The following is a 14,917-nucleotide window of genomic DNA, read 5'->3' as shown; positions in this document are numbered from 1 at the left end:
GCAAAATTACCATGAAAATATATGAACTGCTTTGCTTAGGCTGCTGCCCCTGCGACCCGGCCTCGGATAAAGCGGATGAAGATGGATGGATGGATATATGAACTGGACAAATGAATCCAGAACAGGCACAGCTTTTGTTCTGTTCCTCACAGCCAAATGCACACAACATACATAAGTAGTCATTGGTATTTTGGCTTTTGTAACAATGTTAATCTTTGATAGGAGTCACATCCTTTTATCCCTATCTTCAGTGTTTAAATTCCAGCTTTTTATTTATTTATTTTTTATTTGTTTTTTACAGATTTCAGTTTGATCACAGCTCTGGTATATGGGTCATGTTTCCCCTCAGTTTAAAAAAAACGGACCCTGAATTGAATGCAGTGATCACACTCAAGGGAATGGCACAAATTGTTTGTCAGCTTGAGGTGAGCTTTTACTCAGGAGCCTCTACATTGGATATGATCAGTAATTTCAGACTTCAAAGAGGAAAAGAAAGTCACTGGACATAAAAGAAAAAGCTGAAACTACCTCCATGCCTTTATGCATGCCCAGCCTAATATTACCATAGGTAAACATCCGTTCTCTCTCAGACCACCAAAAACTGATGGTTTAGTTGATTTGATATGAAAAAAAATTATACATTATGATGCTTTTATCATTATAACCTTTCATCTGTTCTTTATTGCATAATAGAAATAAAGGAACAAAGAGTTATGCATAAGAGTCTAAGGTGCACTTTCACATGTCAGTCATTGCTGTAAGAAAGTGGATGTTTAAACAAAGAGTAACACAACAAGAAGTCCCTTGTTGAGAAGAGCTGCATGAATATTGCACTGCTGTTCACCTCCCTTAAAATTCCAATTGTCATCTGAATGACCTAATTATGTCAACTTAAGGGCAAAGTTCTTAGTCCTGACCCAATGGCTGACACAAAACTGATGGCCAGATGGTAAAAATAGACTTTACTCCTGACTCACTTAAACAAAAGATGCTGCACACAGAAAGCATGTAAATACAACAAAACTCCAAAAAACTAAACTTTACACAGAAAGTAAAGAAATGTGTGTTTGGTCGTTTATTTCTTTGTTGTAACAATGCTTCATGGTAATAAGTCTTATACCACTAGAGAGACTGTTTATTACCCTTTAAATTCTCTCTCATTTACAATTAAAATGCATTTGTAGTATAAGCAGCACAGTGGACTATCTGGGTTGCACCCATGAAAACTTGCCAAATGTTCTCTGACAGTAAATAAACAACTAATCCTGCTGAATGATTGGAATCTGAAGAAAGAAGACATATTGGCAACTTAAAAATGTATTCATAACAAATAGGGGCCTCAGTAGCATGTGGAAGAATCATACACAGCCACAACAGCCTGGCACCTCCTCCACATGCTGGTCTCCAACTTGGTCTCACATTGCTGTGGGATGGCATTCCATTCTTTAACCAGTGTTTGTTGCAAGTAAGCCAAAGTGGTTGTCTTGGTTACTCTGGTACAAACAGCATACCTGGTTCCAGTGAACATGTTGCTGACATCAGAGTAAACAGACCTGATGGTGAAGGGCAGTCATGGCAGCCAAAACAGAAGCCTAGTTCAAATGGCACTAAACTTTGAGACTGGAGATTGGCTGCGTGCAGTGTGTTCTTCTTTCACCCCAACCAGTTGCGGCAGATGGCCCCGCCCCTCCCTGAGCCTGGTTCTGCTGGAGGTTTCTTCCTGTTAAAAGGCAGATTTTCCTTCCCACTGTCACCAAAGTCCTTGCTCATAGGGGATCATATGATTGTTGGGTTTTTCCTGTATGTATTATTGTAGGGTCTACCTTACAACATAAAGCACCTTGAGGTGATTGTTGTTGTGATTTGGCGCTGTATAAAAAAAATAAAATTAAATTGTGTTCTGGATTTTCTGGATGTCTTAGTTTAATTTAAATATGACTGCATGAAGCAACATAAAGGGATGAGATAAGATGCTCATCAGTCTGTTTTTGTTGTGTTGTAGAAGCATGAGAACATGCATCAGCTATTAATCAGAATTACCTTTATTATTAATAAATGTTTCCTGCTTACCTTTCTATTTGTGATGCTAATGGTTGATCTATCATAACATTGTGGGACAGGGATGTGGAATTCACAGATAAAACAAGATAAGACGTTATTTATCCCAAAGTTTACCTTCTGTGAGAACTAGTGCTGAAGTGTCTATACTGTGTTTGGCTGGATAAGTACTGGACTGTACACTATTGGGAAGCAATATAGGGAATCTGGTTCGACATGCCTCTTTGCAGTTGTCTGAATGGGAAGCAGAGCTTTCAGGCCTCTTTACTATGGAACCAGCTCCAAGTTTGGATTTTGGAGACAAACACTCTCTCTCATTTTAAGATTTGGCTTAAAGCTTTCCTTCTTGATAAAGCTCTCTGGATCAGGTAACATTTAACCATCGCTTTGTTATGCTGCAAAAGGCTTATGCTGTTGTGGCAGCTTCTCATGATTCAGTGAGCGTTTTTCTTCTTTACTCATCTCTTTTCACTCTCTGATAGAGTGAAAAGAGATGAGTTTACTGCATTTAATCATTAGTAAATCAATTATTAAACTCTCTAGTTTGTTTTTTGTCTGCTCCCCTGTGAGTCTGGTTCTGCTGGAAGTTTCTTCCTGTAAAAAAGGCAGTTATCAGTTCCCACTGTCACCAAGTGCTTACTTCTAGGATATTGTATAGTTGTTGGAGTTTCTTTATAATATTGCATGGTCTTTATCGTACTGTATAAAGCTTCTTGAAGTAACTGTTGTTCTGAATTCCCGGTATATAAATGAAATTGAACTGATTATATTTATCCTTCTCCTAAGAGGTATCTTTTAGCTCTAAATCAGGTTCTACAGAGTTTAACTCTCTGTCTTGTGCTTTTTTTCTCTGTTTACCTTTGCGGTGCAAAATGTTTTGTTAGGGTTTGTGAGTTGAACAACATGCTTCTGATAGCTGATTAATGCCGCGTAAGTATGCTTAATTACATTTAAATGCAGTTATTGGAGTTCACCTTGCATTCACCTCTTGTATATTAGTCCCTGATGGTTTGATTGTTGGATGGAAAAGTAGCAAGTCTCTAAAGTTGTGCGATCAACTCAGCAACCACAGAGTTGAAATCTGATACTGAAAAAAGAGATGAAATATACAGTGTGCAGCAGAATCTGATGATTTCAAACATGAAAAACATTGTTGAGCCATATAATGATGAGGATTGCAGTTGTTTAAAGTAGGTATGTTATTTATCCACTCAATTAATGAATAATATTTGATGACAAATGATGAACTGGAAAGAGAATACTGACCTATCTAAATCAAAGAGTTTCTCACATGACCCCATGGAGTTTTCTCCAAGAGGTTAGTCCCCACAGTCACCCATGTCAAAATGTCCATAACAAGGGACATTGGAGAAAAATAAATAAATAAGGATGAACTTTTGCGAGATCTCACACAACTTTTGCAAGATCCCGAGTTACTTTTGTGAGATCTCCCAAAACGTAAAACTTTTGCGAGATCTCGGTACAAAATGAAGACTTTACAGCAGAAACACGTCTATGCATCTATAGTCTTTTGGTCTGTGTAGATGTAAGATGAAAACTGGAACTGTCTACACTGACAAGCCCAACCAAGTGGCTGGGATAGTGAACAGGAACATCTGTGCTGCATATGGACTAGAAGTCTCCCAAAACTGATAAGAGACACCACCAAAAGTAGTTGAGAAAAACAGGGCTAAGGTCCTTTAGGACTTTGAGTTTCAACCAGACATAGTGGTGGCTGAGCCAAGGAGCAGAAGAACACAGTTTTGATATATGTGGCAGTAGAGAGTGACATCAGGAAGAAGGACAGAGAAAATGCAAAAGTACTAAGAGCTGAAGGAATAACTGGAGCAGATGTGAAGGGTAAAGTGGTCCCAGTGGTATAGTAGGATTAGGAGCTGTAACCCTGAAGTGGCTCCAGTAAATTCCAGGCATAACAGAAGTCTCTATTCAGATGACCACAGTCCTAGGAACAGCTACTATAAGCCCTCAAACTCCCAGACCTCTGGTAGAGGACCCAAGCCTGAGGAACAGGAGTGAGAGGAGATATATTTTTAGCTTAACATCCCAACTAAAATCATACTGAATTATTGATACGCCTTACTAACAAGCTAGCAATCCACTGCTAACCTTAGGTGATAACTGTTGTGTGTTAATTTCTCTTTTAAATGTGGTGATGTCTAATCTAAAAACTAGCAAACAACCAAAACAAAATAGTGGTGGCATTTTCAAAGTTAATTTTTCTAAACTTTCTGATTGACCATAGCTCACTACTGATTAGCCTGAGTTTAATACCTGCAGCAATTATTTTGCAGAGGGTGTATAAATAGTAATGGTAAAGCAACAAAGAGCCTCAGGTGCAGGGTTTTGCAGCAGATGCAACACACTAAAATACACAAACTATACATAAACCCAGCTTTTAAATTTTCAAATAAACATTTATCTATCATCCTTATAACAGTTATGTTAAAATAAAAATGGAAGTGGTTTTCAGAGGTTTTAAAACATGACGATAATGTTAAAAATGAACTAAATAATGGCATTAGCTGGATGTCATTTTACACCATGTTCTTACAGAAATTCAGAACCCATTATGCTTGTTTGCCACAACTACATCAACTGTTTAACATCATTGCACTACAGAACAGAATTCACACTCATGCTCATTTGGAACATGTTCTTGGAATTAAAAGTTTCAAAGATCAATTGCACCAGTGGGCTCATGCTCTGACTTATAGATTATGCATTTGAAATTATTGGCGCCCCCATAGAGCCCACTATTATGCCTTTGTGGAATTTTGGAAAACAATTTCAACCCACAATTGAATGAAGTTCTAGATTTGTAATGGGTGAAAGCATACTCATGTGGACAACAATGTATCTGGCCATATTGTTTTCACTGTGGCAGTCTAAAAAAAACAAATGTTTAAAACCAGAGTATTAACTTGACCTCAACAGTTTCCACAGCTAAAGGGTTCCTTTCTACATTTTCGTCATGTCCAGCCATGTCAAAGATAAGAACATTTCACAGTCTTTGCTCAAAGTGTTACATTTGAATTTGTAAAGAAGCACTCTAAAGGGTTCAAGAGGCCAGTGTGATTAATGAATGCCCCTTCACTCTTTTAACACATTTCTTTGAAAGGTCATGTAGAATGCTTCTGTTTTCATGGTAAAAAAAAACCCTGTAAATTTATCATGTGGTGTCATATTTAATATCTTTATTCTCTACTTTTAGCTAAAGAAGAGACTAAAAAATACATGAAAAAGTTATAAGGAATACATTTCCAACAAAGTTTTTGGAATGTTGTGCTTCAGGAAGTACATTAAATACATCTGAAATGGGTGTAAAATACAGAAAGAAAAAAAATCAAAGTAATGAAATAGTGCTTCAGATTTAAACCCATGCTCCATATAATAAAATATTTCTAAATGTCAAGAGGAAAGCAGCAAAATATGATATGGTTTGGATAAAAGACTTCCCACATATAAAACACTGCAAGCTTTTGCATAACACCTACAAGCATTTTCAGAAGTGAGTCTACTGTTAACATCCTCAACACTCTGATATGAAGCTGAAAAATAAGAAAGTTGAGCTCATCTGTGTTGATAATGATTTTGCCCAATGACCTTGACAAACTGCAAACAGCCCATTTCCATGTGCAACGTTGCCCTGGGTCTTTTTAATCCTCTGTCTTTGGCTCTATAGTGTTGACCCTTTTAGCTGCGCTCAATTTGTTGGTTACAAGGCAATCTCGATCCCCAAAAAGAGTGGGTGTTTTCTTTTCAAGTGACATATTTTGCATGAAATGTTGCAGCTGAGGTTTTGCCTCACACTGGCCAACTGCTCTTTACATATTTTCACTTTCACCCAGGAGCTATGAGGAATCAACCTGAATTTTATGTTGCAGATCACATCAAAAAGAAGGCACTCTCCACATCATAGCCAGTAAGAAAACCCTGGACTTACCTTTCACATATTCAGGCCTTCTTATTTTGATCACCATTATGCCTGCCCTGCCCACTTCATTTTAAATTCTCTATCATCACTGCACAAGCCACAAAAATGGTACCGTCTGAACTACTAATATTCACCTTAAGTCAGATCTTGTTTTGCCCCCTCAGTTTTATTTTACCCCCTTCCAAATGTAGGTTTTCAGTAACCTATAAAAAACAGGAAAAGCAAAGCACACTAATAAACAAAAAACTAATCAAACAAAAATGAGACACAGTACTGAAGACCTTTTTATGGTCACATATGAAATATATCATGGTTTAACCTAATCAGCTCTCAGATCCTGATGTTGCTAACCTTTTATTTTATTGTTTTCCATTATGTAGTGCCAAAAAATAATTTCCCACCTGTTTGACTAAATTCTTTTTCTTTTGAAACGTGGATTTTGCACATTTGAAGTAATAACATCTCAAGCTTTGAGCAAGCATAAGCTATAGATTAGCATCTCAGATTGTCTGTCTAATTATAATGATCATTTTTTTCGCCTGTCGCCTGTCATTATTCATATAGTGTAGTTGATATTTGCTGAAGAGGTTATGTTTCCAATAACCCTCAGAGAACAACACAAAATGCAGTCAAGCAAATCAAGCAAGAAAGAGTTTTTGTCATGCTTGTATTACAGTGCAAGCTGAGCTTCAAGGAACAAGGTGTCAGGTTTGATTAATTATCTTTCAGAGATAAAACATTGAGTCTGTTATGATAGGAAGTGTGATATGCTTCCACAATGTTTTTTGTCTTTTTTTAAATGAATCTTGTAAAAGAAATACATGATATTTTGACTTCTCAGTGGGCATCACTTTACATTACATGATTTAAGTTTAGTTTAGTAATTTTTGTCATAATTTAGGGTTAAAATTCATTTAAATATCAGATTTTGCAGTGTAGTGCTTTTAAACCAACTCTAAAGTCTGTCACTTCTTATAACACAAGATCATCATTTTATTAATTTCCCCTGTAATTTAATAAAACTGCATTTAGAATGGACAAATATCCCCTTATTGATTCTCATTTTGTGAAGCCGCATTCTTTTATGCCAGATTGGTGGACAGCATTAAGAGTCATGTCCACTTTTTCCTTGACCACACCTAGACACCTCCAGTGTGCTTCCTGAAGAAGCAGCTTGAGGGTAAATCGTGAATTGCTTGGAAAAGACATATACATTAAACATGCCATCTGTCCTGTCAGTCTCTTCAGTTTGTAATGAAATGTAACACTGACAAGCAGTCAGAGCCAAAGTGTAAAAAGAGTGGAGTACATGTGCCTCAAGAAAAAAATAGTAATTCTAGGGGGGGTAATAAAGTCATGATTTTCATTACATTAACACGCAGAGATGTATATTTCAAAATGCGTATATGCACACTGTCTAAAGAAGTCTCCCCTTTAAATCTGAAGCCTGAAAACTGTTATTATTAAATATTCTGTGAGTTCTTTTTGTAGTGTTTTAGTAGTGTTAGTGTTTCACAAAAAAGTTATGTGTAAATTTAAACATGAAAATTGAAAAAAGGGAAAAATGAAAAGAAACAAGATGAGGAGCTACAAGAACGCACGAGGCGTATCAAGAAGGAACATAATGACAACTGGTTCATGTGGAGATTCCATGAATACATTGCAAAAAACAGATTTACTGTATAGTAACAAGATAACAAAAAGTACAAAATACTTACTTAATACTTAAACTAAACTAAATTACTTGGTTCCTCTTCCAGTTTTGAATCAGGAGATGGACACTATCTCTACTTTTAAGATTAGGCTTAAAACTTTCCTTTCTGGATCAGGTGACCCTGAATCCTCCTTAGTTATGCTGCAATAGGCATAGGCTGCTGGGGGATTCCCACGATGCTTTGAGTTTTTCTTCTCAGTCACCTTTCTCAGTCATCTATAAACGGTATGATTAATTTGTACCATTGATTGTGGGTGTGTTACCCAGCCAAATCTCTTATTATTATGAGTCGTGTATGTATGTGGTAATTTGTGTTGATAGGCCTCTCTGCATTAAATCATACTTGTTATTAATCCCTGTCTCTCTTCCACAGCATGTCTTTTGTCCTGTCTTCCATCTCTTACGCCAACTGGTCACGGCAGATGGCCGCCCCTCCCTGAGCCTGGTTCTGCTGGTGGTTTCTTCCTGTTAAAAGGCAGTTTTTCCTTCCCACTGTCACCAAAGTGCTCGCTCATAGGGGGTCATATGATTGTTGGGTTTTTCTCTGTATGTTTTATTGTAGGGTCTACCTTACAATATAAAGTGCCTTGAAGCGACTGTTGTTGTGATTTTGCGCTGTATAAATAAAATTTAATTTAATTTAACTGAAAAAACACAACTCTGTGATGTTTCCATATGTCTTTTGACATAGGCCTAACAGTAAGAGGAGCACGACATGTCAAAATAACTTACACATTAATGACAGGCTGAACACTGCTTTGTTATAAGATGATAGATATTATTCACATTACCAGGTTTGCTCTGGTTGATCAGTATATACAGGCCACGGATCAATATAAAGAACTCTACATAGTGACTCTTTGATATTGAACTGTGAATATCTTGATAGAAAACACAAATATTTTAATTAATGTAAGGTTTGGTGATCAAGCAGCTTCCAAAAATGTGTTTCTCAGCAAGAAGTAGACACTACTAAAAATATTGCTATATAAGCAAAAGACAGAGTTCTTGTTTTAAACAAGATTCAAAATGTTGAAAGGATTGGGAGGAACTATAGAAAAACTACAAGACATCCCACATAATTCAACTCAGAACAGCTGGGCTGGAAATGTCGCTCGGGCATTCAAATAGCTTTCTATGTGACAAACGCTGTGTAAGATTCTATTTGAACCACTATCCACAATCTTTTTCTAAACATATCTAAGTAGTTTAATGACTGGCATTTATCTAGTGTTTTTCTTGACTTATTGACCACTCAGTGTGCTTTAGATGCAACCCATAATACACTATATTTCGTAAATTTTACCAAGTAGTTTTGATGCCTGGGGCCAATTGAATATTTTGATTGTTTAAAACCTAATTAAAGCGCATATTTAAAACAAAAGTGTTAAAATGAAATGATTCCAGCTTTCTTAATTAATGGGTTTAAAATTATGGAATACTTGTGTTCATAAACCAATGGATTCAATTATGTGACTATTTCATAAACTGCCGCAGGCTTTTTGTGTGCATGTGTATCTAACTGAGTCATCATACTGTATGCTCACTACACATTGACAAATGTGGCTGCACTCTTCCATGATAATACTCCAACTTCCTCTAAATATATAGTAAATAGATTCAAATCCTCAGCTCAGGGGATGAATCCACCGCTGTATAATTTCTCAATCAAGTAAAAGGCTGGTTGTTGTTTCAACAGTCCTAAAGAAAGGAGAACATCCCATGGAAAACAGAATTAAAATCTAAGAGATGTGAATTACAGTTCTTTAGGATTATGCATGCTAAGAACATTGTTACACATGTTTATCTGAGCATAGAAATATTGAAAAATCTACAAAATCTTACACACACATGCAAAGAATAGAATTCTTTCTTTGTGAAGTAAAAGGCTAAGCATCTGAGGATAAGCAGAGGGGGATATATAAAAAGCAACAAATGTAATTTTAACCAGGGAGTCTTAACTCTGGGCAATGTGCTATGTAACTGGGCTAAGCAGGGGCTTTGTACAGTGATCCACATGGTGTGTGGCTTTATAAGAGGGCAGATGGTACCACTCAAGCAGGAAGTGATTGACATAATGACATGGCCGAGCATGGAATGTGGGTGTATGCGTGCACTAAATAAGTGTATGCGTGCCTGTGTGTTTCTAAAGATACACCCTTAAAATGAATTCAAAGACATCTCTCTTTTTCTTTACTCAAACCCTGCTGTTCTTGTGTGCGCTTGTGCAGATGCATGCAACATCGAGGCACTTTTTGTTTTGCATGTCGTATGCGTGTCTTATCTACTAATAGGTGATGCAAGGCAAAGGCTTGAGTAATGATTGTGCAGTGATCATAACACAAATTACCACATACATACACGACTTATAATAATAAGAGATTTGGCTGGGCAACACACACACAATCACAATGATACAAATTAATCATATCATTTATAGCTAGTACTGAAAAATGCAATACAGATGATATTCAACTTAAATAACTTAAACTTCATTTATCTCATTCATCTATAGTCTCATCTTTATCTACTAACGAGTTACACTATGCCTTAAACCAAAATCTTAATGGCAAGACAACAGGCGGAGATGGACTCCTTTGCTGAATTTACTAAAAACTTCTCTCCATGCTGGTACCACTATTCTTCAGAACTGTGACAGAGATCAAAAACAATGGTCCAGTTCCTTCCTATATGAGCATGGATGCAATAAAATTATTTCTAAAACCAGATTAAGATCCTCCTCTTCCATTAATAACAGAGTTACTTGCCTCCACCATGAATTAATACTGACATTAAAATTATTGGTAAGGCACGTGCATCTAGATAGGAAACAGTACTCCCCTCAATCGTTCATAATCACCAACAGGATTCATCAAAGGCTGGCATTATAACAACAATGTCAGAAAGCTACTCAATCTCATTAGCCTGTCACAGCTTGTCAATAATGACGTATTTTTGCATCCTTTTCCCTAATTTTTGCTGCACTACAGACTTCTTAACATATCTTTAAAAAGAATAAAGAAAATTATATTAAAATATCCCAAACACAATTTCATTCCTTTAAAAGTAAATACTGCCCAGAAAGTGAGCTGCCTTGGCAGAAAATTGCCCTCTTGGAGTACTTCTTGTTACTATTATTATTATTTGGATCTTCACTCATAATTCATTGACAAGTGTTGTACTGTGAATATGCTCAGCAATTAAAGCTGGGATATTCTTTGAGTAATATGACTTTATTCCAAATGTTGAAAGAGGTGGCTGAGTGCCCACTGTTCTTCTTGGCATTTGGAAGACTTTGGAGGACTCTGCATGGTGGGGAATGTCTGTTAGTACATGATGACTGATGATGACAAAAGAATAATGTCAGTTATTTTTCACAAGTTTAAGTCTTCTTTTCTCTCATTTTGTATACGTTTTGAAGTCAAATGTATGACAGGTGGCAAAAGTAATATGAACATGTTCCCTTGTAAAGATGCTTGGCTAAGATCTGCAGAAAAGAAGGTGGATTCAAAAAGCAGGATTTTATATTTAGAAACTAAAAAACCTCCAAAACTTAAATCAAATCCTATTTTACACTAAAACTCAGGAACATTAAAGAAATTATTTGAAAACATTGGCAAATACTTCAAAGAGATCCAAATTTACAAGGGATTTTTAAAGAACCACCAATGATAACTTATAAGAGACGTAAAACATTAGAGATAGGTTTGTTAGAGCTTTCTGGGACCCTAAAACTCCAGAAAAAAACTTGATAACTCATAATCTACCAGGTAATTTCAAATGTGGGTTTTTGCATCAATTGCCAATACACAAAATTTTTTAAATCATTTAAAGACCCTATTAGTGGCAATATCATTGACATAAAAGGCTCTATCACCTGCAAAACTAAAAACTCATCTACATGATACAGTGTCCATGTAATAAAATATATATAGGAGAAACATCCCACCCTCTAAAAGAACGAATTATTGAACACAGAAATTCTACTAAGAGGAATGATTTAACCAGAACTGTTGCAGTCCTTATTGTTGGTAATCATAGTTTTCTCCATTTGTTCACAGGTTAAACCACGTTAGCCAGCAAGCCAGAGGGCCACCATTTACAACCCAGTGCCAGAAAAGTAGGTGTGGTAACCTACCTGGCACTGTGTATACTGTCAGCAACTTGAAAAGGCAGCTACACCTTGAATATCTGCCTTTTTTTTAGTAAGTTAACCAGCTAAAAAATAAAACATGGAGAAGGGCTCATGTTAGGATGGTGAGTCCCCAGAGGAGTCAATCAGAGGCAAAAACAATAAAGCCCAGGTTTTCCATAGTCAAATCAAAGACAGTGCATCCGTCCATCCATCTTCATCCGCTTTATCCGGGGCCGGGTCGCGGGGGCAGCAGCCTAAGCAGAGAAGCCTAGACCTCCCTCTCCCCAGCCAACTCCTCCAGCTTATCCGGGGGAACACCAAGGTGTTCCCAGGCCAGCCGAGAGATATAATCTCTCCAGTGTGTCCTGGGTCTGCCTCCTCCTGGTGGGACACCTCACCCAGGAGGCGCCCAGGAAGCATCCTTGTCAGATGCCCGAACCACCTCAGCTGGCTCCTTTCGATGTGGAGGAGCAGCGGCTCTACTCTGAGCCCCTCCTGAACAGCCCCTGGCTGAACTTCTCACCCTATCTCTAGGGGAGAGGCCAGCCACCCTTCGGAGGAAGCTCATTTCCACCGCTTGTATCCCCGATCTCGTTCTTTCGGTCACTAGCCACAGCTCGTGGCCATAGGTGAGGGTAGGGATGTAGATCGACCGGTAAATTGAGAGCTTCGCTGTTACACTCAGCTCCCTCTTCACCACGACGGACTGGTGCAGCGTCTGCATCACTGCAGCCGCAGTACCAATCCGTCTGTCGATCTCCGGCTCCCTTCTCCCATCACTCGCGAACAAGACCCCGAGATACTTGAACTCCTCCACTTGGGGCAGGAGGAGTTCAAGTATCAAAGACAGTGCTCAAGAGTGAAAATAAAACAAAACCAAACAAAAAAACCCCACACATACAAGGAGCAGTGGCAGAAAAACACACCAGCGTATGTGCACCCTGAAGTTTACACTTCACCTCATGGTATGGGCCAACATGGTATGTGCAGTATCGTATGTACTGACTTTTCAGTGTGCTGTTCCGCCTGGAAGCTAATGAAGAAGCCTGGTCCTGGGTTATTGGAGCCTGGTCCTGGCCTGGTGGCTGGGTCTGTTGGTTGGGTCTGGTGGCTGGTGTTGGAGCCTTGTCGTAGCCTTGTGGCTGAGCCTGATGGCTGATGGTGGAGCCTGGTCCTGGCCTAGTGTCTGCTGGTGGAGCCTGGGCCTGAACTGGTGGCTAGGTTTGCTGCTGCTGTACTCTGCTGTACTGTGCTACTGTTGGCACCCTGGTTGCATGTAGTAATGATGAACAGAAGGAGGAGGACACAAGTGGATAGTTTTGTGAAGTGGTCTGGGAGAAATTATCTGCTTTCTGAATGTGAATAAGACCAAAGAGATTAACTTTTGAAGGAAGATGGCAGCTACACAACCTGCGTCTATCATGGGACAGCATGTGATGGAGGCTCCTGGGTATCCACATTGACAACAGATTGAACTGGAAGACCAACACTGAGGCTATGGAACGCAGTCTACTTAGATGTGGTCTGCTGAAGGAGCAGCTTGGTACTTGTAACTGATTCCTGTCAGTTACATGATTTATGACATTGCATGCAAACGGTGTTTCCTTATGTGATGCAATCATAATTCATTCAAAGGCCAAAGGATATCAGTGACAAACCTTTATTAATTTTAACGCCCACTGTTATTCTTGCATTTTTGAGTACTCTAGAAGATGGGAATGCCTGCCAACACATGATGAGAGACGATAATAACCCAGGTAATGTCAGTTATGCAAATTATTTATGCAAATGCACCGTTTATAAGATTGGGGAAACCTGCAGTCAGCTGAGACTGAAGAAGTCGCTTGGATGAGTGACTCCCACAAAACGCTACATCCAGGTGAACAGAATCAACTTTTGGAGATAATGTCAGTTATCTGTCATTAGATTTTAATTATCTTTTCACTCATTTTAAATTATACTCTCCCTTGTAGGTGAAAGTTGTGTTAGGTGGATGACACAATACAAACGTCTTCAGTCATTGAATGAGCTTTTTGAGCAGGCAGATTGTAAAGGGAATTTCACAAGAGTACCTCTTTCCTTTAAATATAATCAATCCCACTATACAGTGCTGTGCAACAGTCTCATCCCTCACGTCTTTTAGATTCTGCTTCCAGAGAGCTAGACTTGAGCAGTCTTGAGCAACTCTTCTTCAGGCTTTCTGAAAGTCATTTTTTCTGTGGACATTGACTGCTTTTTCACTCATTTTCAGGGTTGGACAATATGACCTCAAATCAAAATCATGATTAACTTAACATTTTACTTTGATACAATTAATGAACAATTATTATTATTACTGTTATCATCATTTGGCTCTTGTCCTTATATTTGATTGACAAGGCTTGTACCGTAAATTGGGGACAATATTGACAGAATTTAACGAGATAAAAAAAAAATCAAGAAATAACTAAGATGAGCAGGTTTATGTCATTTATAAGTTGTGAATGTCACTTTTGATTAGTATTTGATTAATTCCTCAGCTCTATTTTTCTTTCAAGCATTGGTTATTGGCCATTTTCACAGGAATTTTCTTTTGATTTCTGCATTTGTTGAGCCACTTAAGTTTGTTTGTTTGTTTATTAAGCCATCCAAGGGATGCACCAGTGTTGTGTCTTCACAAAACAAACAACATAGCAAATTTTAAATTGCATCTTTAGACAGTTTGTTACTTGCAGGTTGTCACAAAAACATTTAATTCGTTCCCATTTCTTTGAATCCACAAAAAATATAAATAATTAGACAGTTTGATAGTGAGAACATTACCATGTTGTATTAAATTAACTGATTTTGCGATTTTAAGGAAAACCGTGGCAATACAATAAGAAGTATTGTCAATGTGTAAGTTAAAGTCACCGAACTAAATGAGCTGAATTCTCCGATTGGAGAATTTATTTTGGAATTCTGCAGGGAACTTAGGAGTTTGGTTGATCGCAATATAACTAACTGAATTATTGCATACAATTATGAATGATAATTCAAAGAAATGAAATAAACCGGAAGCAGATAATGTTGTATA

The sequence above is a fragment of the Perissodus microlepis genome, chromosome 12 (genome assembly GCF_051167445.1).
Source record: "Perissodus microlepis isolate ML-2025 ecotype Zambia chromosome 12, ASM5116744v1, whole genome shotgun sequence".
In the NCBI taxonomy this organism is placed as follows: domain Eukaryota; kingdom Metazoa; phylum Chordata; class Actinopteri; order Cichliformes; family Cichlidae; genus Perissodus; species Perissodus microlepis.
Note: the sequence above shows the minus strand (reverse complement) of the source record.